This window comes from Nelumbo lutea, chromosome 1 (assembly GCF_056320005.1).
Source record: "Nelumbo lutea isolate HS-2025 chromosome 1, American lotus-T2T, whole genome shotgun sequence".
NCBI classification, from domain to species: domain Eukaryota; kingdom Viridiplantae; phylum Streptophyta; class Magnoliopsida; order Proteales; family Nelumbonaceae; genus Nelumbo; species Nelumbo lutea.
The window spans coordinates 5,527,319-5,536,585 of NC_142684.1; the positions used below are offsets into that span (position 1 = coordinate 5,527,319).

A 9,267-nucleotide genomic window follows, 5' to 3' on the forward strand; every position below is an offset into this window, starting at 1 on the left:
CCTGCGTCCATGATAAACTTTCTATTGGAGTCAAACGTAAAATTCAAAGAATTCTCCACCTGTCCTATCCAAACCTTTGAATTATATTGAGGGGTGTTCTGTTTTTGGATTTTGAGAGGGGGGAAAGTTGGTTCTCATTGACCAAGAATCCTATATTTTTATTTCAGATTTATGCGAGGATCAGGGAAAATTTATATTTTTGGGTATTACTTATCCGGGTAAGTGATACCCATTTCCTAGGTGGGTAAATAACTTTCCCACCTAGGGGGAAGTTGCCAATACTTGAATGAGACAAAAATGCCCCTTTTAATAATGGATTTTTATGACTAAAATGGTCATTACCTTATTTACATGAAAAATTAAAGAGCATGAGTAAATGCACTTCCTCGGGTAAGTGTTTCTCATAAAAAACTTACCCAGGTAACTGTATTTGCCCAGGTAAGTAACTTACCGAGCGAACATGGCCTGAATAATAAGTCAAATTCTTTATAAAATTGCTCCTTATTTACATTTAACTAGAGTTGAATTCATAACTTGTAAATTTTCATGGAACATTACATAGACAAATCAATATAAATTTCCTTCACCTAAACCTTTGGATTAAAGTCAAGAAAGTATGGTTCATCTTAGTAGGGAACTTTTTATTAACAAAAAGAAAAAAAAAATTCACCGACAAATTTAATTAACTCATCGATCCCACACTTCACTCCAAAACTTCTGGAAAGTATGGTTCATCTTAGTAGGGGACTTTAGACTGTGTTTGGTTTGAAGGAAAAAATAGGGAAAGGCAGGGAAACTTATACAAGGTTTGTAATGGTTTCCCTACAGTGCCCTTCCTTTCCCTACCTTTTCCTTCAAACCAAACATGGCCTTAGGGATCTTATTGACATGACCATCCATTTCACCTCCTTAGAAGGTACATTCAAGAGAGCAGCATTTTTATCATCTGAAATAATAAGATAAAAACTGTCTTGGGAAACCTTCAAAATCTAAAAACCCTTTGACTGTATTTTGGAAATGATGCAAATAAGTGTGAATGCAAATATGCAAAGCATAAAATGGTCCATACAAATTGTAAAGTTGGGTTAGTTTTGTATTGACAAATTTACCTTCCTAGCAAACAGACTTTTAGCTGTAATGGGTGAAAACATGAATTCCAATAAAATATGCTTTTTTTTTTTTATGAAAAGCCCATTTGAATGCAAAATTACTTCTTTTTTATTGATGTATTTTATATCTCATTATCAATGTAAACATGCATTAAAAAATGTATTTTCTATCATCTATTAATGCATAAATGCATTGTTGACAAACACAGACAAAACTGAACCAGAATGCAATTTTACCCTAAACCGGGATTTACACTCTATTTACATCGTTTCCAAAGACAACATTTAAACTTGAAGAAAGACTCAAAATTATCAATAAAGCAATTGACAATTTCCATATGATTAGAAGTTTCAATCACCATTATCCAACTTTATCCAATCTATTGAGATCTGTTGCCTCTGATACGATGTAGCTTTATGATTGTCTGAATCTTCGCATCTAAAAAGATTCATGTTCATGATCCAGTAATTTTCTACTCAAGGCACACAATCTTTCTGTTAACTCAATTTTTTGTGTGAGTTTTACTACATTTCTAGAGCATTCAATTATTTATTTCCTCAGTCTTCCCATTTTTATGGAATGAATGGTGAAATTTTACGATGTTCTAATTCTCCATCTTATGTCAAAATTTCTGGAGGCCATTGTTTGGCGCAAGATAAAATCTGTAACAAGCATGAAAATGTTAGTTTAAGTGTGAAAGCAGTCACTTCACGCACAAAAGTGCCAGAGATTCAACGTTAGAGCCATATCCAATTCATCCCTTCAAAGACCAGATGCATTTGGTCTTTTGGTAGAAGCCTGATTTATTGATTCAGTGTCATTGACATGCCTCAGTCAATAAGTTCATTCCCGATCTCTTCTTTACATTCCCTTCTCTTTCTTCTTCACTTCACAAGATCATCCTACTAAACATACTTATAGAGTAGGAAAGGAGATCCATTTTATCATTTAATTGGTTTGGATGTTGTTAAAATAGTAACAATACAACCTTAATGTGTAAAGAAAAAGGTAGAACTTTAACAAGTTTATATGAAGTTGTTTAAACAGTCAATCAAATAGAGCATTTGAGCAAAGTAGATATCCATCTTAGACTTGCACTCCAAAGACATGCCTTGTTATGGTCAAAGATGAAGTTAGCCATGCCCATGCCATGCAAAAAACAACTGTAGCTATTAGGCAAACTAGCTAATTAAACATCATGAACAAACCAGTATCACATGAATGATAACCAAGCAGGTGGTATGCATCAAAATTCACAGAGGATTTTGAGTGGTCAAAGCTCTTACCATGTCATGTTTTCTATCGTTTGAAGAAAAGTAATCAAAGTAGAGAGCTTCCCATTCAGATTTACAAAAGGGCCATTTACTAAAATGCCTCCTGAGTTTCACACATTTACAAAAACCTACTTTATAGTTTGTGTTTTACTGAAACATCCCTATAATTTTCAACCAACTTAATTGTTCGTTTGTTGGAAGGAAGTGAAAAATGGGAGAATGCCTAATTTATGAGTCAATACCCGTTTAGGAGGTCATTTATGCAATAGACTTTTGACATTACACGAGTTGAGAAAACCTAACCCGGAAAGCCATTAAGCCATGTTTGACAAAAAATTAGAAAGTCGAAAATAGACTTAATAAGTGAACCAAAAAATCAACTCTTGGATGGAGCTATCTTAGGTAGCTTCTGCAAAGCGGCTCAGTCAATGCAACTCAATCAACACAAAAACCCTCCCAGATGAGCCTTAGGCTATGTTTGGTTTGAAGGAAAAGGTAGGAAAACCAATACCAAACCAAAAACCTTTCCAGACGAGCCTTAACCTGTACGAATCCCATCTCAATAATAAATAAACTTGTATTTCTTTATTTACTTGTTTTACTAATAAGGATGGTGATTAATAGAGCTACTTGATTGAGGAAAGTGATGTATATATATATCAAAATATATTTAATTTTTTATTTATTTTAAGTAATTTTTTCCAAGAAACTTAATTAAAAAAGCTCAGGGATTCTACTACTTTATTTGGGATAGCTTGTACCTATTCTGTCCCAATAATAAATGAAATATTTATTTAAATTATATTATTCATTTATTTATTTAATAAATTAAATAAATTATTATCGATAAATCTTTATTTATTTAAATCACTAACCTCTCTTTCACTCCCTGAGCCCAATACTTAGGGTTGTCAATGGGTTGGGTTTGGTTCTAGATAGCTTGGACCAGTCTTGTCCCAATAATAAATTTATATTTATTTATTTTATTAAATTAAATTCTTCATTTATTTACTTTACAAAAATAAGTAAATTATTATATCTTCATAAATTAAAATATTTGGTAAATTTTTCCAAAAAAAAAAATTAAAAATTTACCTTTTACAAATTCTTTTTTTTTTCTATACTATAATTGCCCCTGCAACATAGGGCCCCTCCTTTAGCTTTTATTTAAAAGGAAAAGAGGAGCAGAAACCAGAAATAAGAAATGAAACTATTTGAATTTTAGTAAAAAAATAATAAAAAGAAAAGGAAGGTAACAATAGTGAATTATGATTAATTTACCTCTCCCCTTATCCCTTGTATGAGTGGGCTCTCTAGTCTAGTCTCTATCCATATGACTTGAAATGCTCATTAGCGGACAAATTGGATGGATTGTTCATATGACTTGAAACAGAAGCAGGGATACACGCCTTTAATTTGTATCTGTAAAATTACTTAAATAAGATCCACATATATATATATATATATGCCCATTTTCACACAAACTGGAGTGGAAAATAATTATCATTTATTTTGTTTTAGGAAAGTTCATTAACAAATTAATTAGTTCGACTGGAATCAGATGGGTAGGGAATAGGGATAACAAAATTAAAAGTCACGATTATCATCGTCCTAAACTACATTACAAACAATTAAATCCATCATGAGGGTTAATTACTTTATTACCTTGCTGCTACTTTTCTATGTCGGTGAAATATTGTTGGAAATTGGACTTGCTGCTTTCATCATCCCATTATAGCGCCTCCCACCATTCCTTGCTTCCTTGAATTATCTTCAAAGTGTCGTTCTTAGCAGTGTTGGAGTCAAATGGGAGCTTCTTCAGCTTTGGACATTCTTTTATGCGAATTTCCTTTTGGCAGGGAAGAGGCAAGGCACCGGGGTAGATCCCAAAGAAGTATCCATTTAAGATTTGAGAATGGTATCAACATTTCTTCTCTTTTTTAGTCTTGGCAGATTCTGTAGCCAAAGCCTTTCAAGCTTGTGAGTATGACGAAGCCATGTAAGGTCCTCCAACACCTTACAGTTATCAATAACAAGAGATTGAATGTTCTGTAAGCACACGTGCGGCAACTCTATTATCTCTAACTTGGGAAGACCAGCGATAATGAGTAATAATTTCTTTGTCTCCATTCTCCAACTAATATCTCTCAACTTTTCGCATTCGTAAAAGCCGAGTTGTTTTAGAAACGTATCTTCAAGAGTTGTAGTTATGCGGAAAGAGTTGGTCTTGTAATTCTCAAGACATAGACCTGCTGTGTACTTGTGTAACTTGTAGGAATTTGACCAACTTTGGAGAGATGTGTCACTGCTAATTGTGACTCGGAAATCAGTTGAGTGTTTTAAGGCTTCAAATACTTCCATCAATCTTGATCTACCTTCCATTTCCCAATCCCTAAAATTAGATCCAAATAGGTTCAAATACTGTAGATCCAACAGCTTTAGGATCCCCTCAGCTGAAACCACATGAAGATCTCTTGTTCCATACAAATTCAAGTACCTCAATTTCCTCAAGTTTCCCAACTCGTATGGCAATTCCTTGATATTCGTAAATGAGAGATTGAGGTATTCCAATTCAGCCAATTCGTAAATGAGAGATTCGTTCCCATACGTCATCCAAGAGGAGCAAAAACTTTTTTTGACGGTTCAACAACCTGAAAATGTCGGTAGCCTCTGCAACCTGGTTTGCATCTTCTTTTCGTTTAATCCCCAATTGATCGCCAATTTTCTTCTGAATCTCTGCCGTGTTTAATTCCTTGGACACAACAGCCCAGATCACAGCATCAAAATCACGGTTGCTTGCTGTTTTGACGAGAAACTCGTTGTCTTCCCAACTCCCCCTGTACCGTATAGTCCAATAATTCCAGCAGTTCGATTTTCTCTGATGCAACTACACACCTTCTCCAACATCAAATCCATGCCTTTAATTGTTGCTGGTAGAGGAACTTCTTCTCCTGGACGTGCCATCCGCCTATGAGCCACTTTCACTGGAATTGAAATCCTTGCCTCGGTTGATTTATTCCACCACATTTGAAGGCAATAAAGCCACTTGCTTACCGAGCTTATAGCTAGCGCAGCAGTTTTGGGGACAGTAATCTCCAAGACAGTGACAATCCTTAGCAATCCGTTGAGAACACTGATCTAGGATTTTCTGGGCTTCCCCTTCTCTTTGTTCTACACGATGCAGCCAGCGATCCACTTGATCTGTACGTGTCATTCCCCTCGTCTCTGCTTCCTCCGCTCTTCTCTTCACCTCATCTCGTAAATCCTGCAATTCCTCCAACCGGTCACTCAGAGATGTGCGATTTTGTTCCAAGTTACAGACATAGGTTGAACGGTCAGGCCCTCCAATGCAAGCCCAGCATTGGAAGACAAGGTTGCACAACGAGCACGGGTCATTCATGGCGCACTTAGGAGTTTCTAAAAGACAACACTGAGGAAAAGTAAGGGGAAGTTGTAATGCAAATGCTAATGTGGAAATTCAAGGATGTTTGGAATCAACTCTGAAGTATAGGCTATATGTAAATCATATCATCTGCAAGGATGGAGGTCTTCAGACATCAATTATTCGATCGATTAGTCCACTAGACCGCGTTGAAGAATTGAAGCCACACATTCTAAATACCCAGATACAGCTATCTGGGTTGGATATTTATAAATTGTTGAAATATCTACCATGACTATAAAAGTCAATCCAACAGGTCCAATTGCCCAAAACTTTTTTACCTTTGTTAGACTAAACCTGTTCTCAAAGGTTAAGTGGAATTGGATATGTAAATTGCAGGTTCCAAGGCCACCAAGCACCATCTTGATTTATTTTCAGCTAAAATAAAATAAAGAATTAGGGTACGTTTGGTTTACAGTCGAAATTGAAATGCATCAGTTGGAATTGGAATAATCTATTCTTATAACCAGTTTGATTCAGACAAGAATCAAAATGAGAATGAGGGGGAGGAAATGATCATTTCCTCTTAAGGGATAATGCCATTCCACCAAATGAGTCCTTAGTAAATCCACTCCAACATCCTAATAAAAAATCTTAATTCTGCTAGTTTTCCATGTACATGGAATTCCTCCGTATGTTCTTTTTAGATTCAGACGGTTCAAGCTCTAGCAAGGTGCTGCATTTTTAATCTGTTTTTGAAAACCTTTGCCAGCATTACTCAAATAACTTAAATCAACATAAAATGTTATTTCTCCATCGTAATAATGTGGTTAAGAAAACTAGGGGAGAGAGAGAGAGAGACTGCAAGAAATTTTGTTTTAGTTGGCAGGTTTTTGCTTCTTGTTCGAATTTTGATGGTAAATTCGGATGATGGGAGAGAGAGAGAGACTGCAAGAAATTTTGTTTTAGTTGGCAGGTGTTTGCTTCTTGTTCGAATTTTGATGGTAAATTCGGATGATAAATTCTTAGTTGAGGGGCTGGAGTTAGTGACTGCTATGGTTGAAGGTCAACCCATGTCCAACCCTAATGGTGGAAACCTCAGTCTCGGCCTGTCCTAATTCGAGGCGAAGTGATTCAAGCCCCATTTTTTAAGTCCAGGCCCAACCCAAGAATAACCCAACACAATTCGAACCGAGCTTAGACAGGATGATAGGTTTAAAAGAATTTATGCATGTATATATATTTTTGTAGCCTTTTTTATTGGCCTCTATGAACTAACTTAAGAGTAAATTGATCAAAAATATGTACAAATCTCATTTATAAACATATATAAATGCATATTTTATACATATATACATGCATATGTAATTAGAAAAAAGAAAGGAAATTTTTATATATATAATAATCCATATATGTATGTATTTGTTTGGGGGGATTTGGGTTTGGCTGGGCTCAGGCTATTTGAGGCTTTCACTCAAACCCAATACAAGTGTAAGTCAGGCCCGAGTTTTCTAGTCCAGGTCCAGACCCTGAAAACTTAAGTCCAATCCATACAATCAGATTGAGTCGAGTCTTACACAAATTGAGCCTGCCAAAGAAACATGCAATGCCTGGTGTTAGCCAACGAACCCGATAGGGATATGGGTTATCTCCAACCAACTCTATCCATGTATTGTATCCATCTTAGTATTTATCTTAGTGTTCCGTTATCTCTTAGGCCCTGTTTGATTTGCAGGAATAGGGGTCTGGAATCGGAACCAGAATGGTTTGGTTGGGTGGAATTGGAATCCCATTGCCATTCCTACTAAAATGACATTCTCCCAATTGAGGGAATGGCCATTCCCTACCCTTTCCTTGGGAATGAAATCCTATTCCTGCCGTTTTCAATTCTCATTCCCATTCTTGTCTGAACCATACAAACTATGGGAATACACCATTCCAATTCCATTTCTAAAGGATTTCGATTCTGATTCTAATTCCGATTCCTATTTCAACTGTAAACCAAATGGACCCTTAATTTTCCTTTCATTGTGAACTTTCACTTGTATATATATGTAAATCATCATACCAGTCAACCACTCAAAGAAAGGTGGGAGGTCTTATACTCCCAAGTTATCTTGAGCACAAAAAATAGAGCTCCTTTGGAATTAAGCCATTAGATGACTCTTGTCTGTATTTAGGTAGAACAACTATCCTAGGCTAGAGATGTAGAAAATCCAACAATTTATTATGTCACAAGTAATAATAGGATAGAGGAATTTACTCAAGAACCATATCGAGTATCAAAAAGGCATATCAACTGCATCACTTCATTTAGGAAGACATATGCTTAGCCTATTGGCTGATTGTTCAGATGGGCCCATAGATGAGTCTCTCACTACTCACTAGAGAGGAAACTGATGGACAAGATATGTATATTGGGTTTATTTTCTGTTTGGTTCTCAATGTTGCCATGATAGAGTTGTGTAGCGGGGTTAGCCCTTGTATTTGCGTTATTCAGAAATTGATCTAAGGATGCCATTTAAGACACACTGCTAGCCCAATCTGATCAGATGTACCACGATTCAATTCATTGACATCCCTAATAAGAGCATATTTTGAGGCTTACTATTACATCATTAAGCATCATTTTTTTTCCAGCTTTGAGTGTGTGTAATGTTTGATCAGCAAGAAATTCTATGAATTGTTGCCTAACAGTATAGGTATCCTCAATTACTCTGCTCTTGCCCACATCTGGCCTAACATGGTCCAATTTGTATCGTTATTCAATTCATTGAATGCACTACTTGATAAAAAATAATGTTAATGAAGTACTGAGCCCTATTGGTGTATCTCTAAGTACCATCCCAATGTTTGATAGGCTTCAGGAATTGGCGATGTGGAAAAACATTGATAAAAGATCTAAACCGGATCTAATTGATAGTTTTCTTAGGGACCGTTTGATAACATCTGAAGATTCTGAACCGAAAGGCTTATTATTGTCTTTTAGTGAATAAGATTTTTGAGAGGTTATGCGATTCCTAATAGTTAAAACCAATGTTTTAAAAACTGAGCCAGAGGCTAACCTCCGGGTTGTGGGTCACCAACTCGACAGTCCAGGTAAAAATAGATTAGTTTATATTTTTTATTATGTTCTAAATCTTTTATTTATAAAAAAATTATATTTTTTTACGAAAATAACAGAACAAAATCCCAATGACACTTCGGAATACATAAATCTTGAAAAATTACCCATAAAAATCACCTTATTTGGACATCAGAATGGAAAATTATAACCTCCTAAAGTTTACATACACATTTAGAGTATAACCAATGACCCAATCACCAGATCGAATAAATCAATAGTCCAACCATTTTAGGTCAAATACTTCTTTACCAAATCACCTGTATTTGACCGCCTACAAGGTTTTACTAAAACCGAACCCGAAATGAAATCAACATATTTAAGATATGAGTGGAATGAAGTTGAATTTTGCCCATTCCACCAATACCACACATCCG

General features: G+C 35.6%; 1 pseudogene across 1 annotated transcript; it reads right to left on the reverse strand.

The window, feature by feature from the left end:
* Positions 1–466: 466 nt before the first annotated feature.
* LOC148873308 (disease resistance protein RFL1-like) lies at positions 467–5,976 on the reverse strand (annotated as a pseudogene). Its single transcript, XR_016104672.1, has 2 exons — positions 4,050–5,976; positions 467–3,806 (listed from the first exon to the last, which is right to left on the reverse strand). The product of XR_016104672.1 is annotated as a disease resistance protein RFL1-like (transcript).
* Between the last annotated feature and the right edge of the window lie 3,291 nt (positions 5,977–9,267).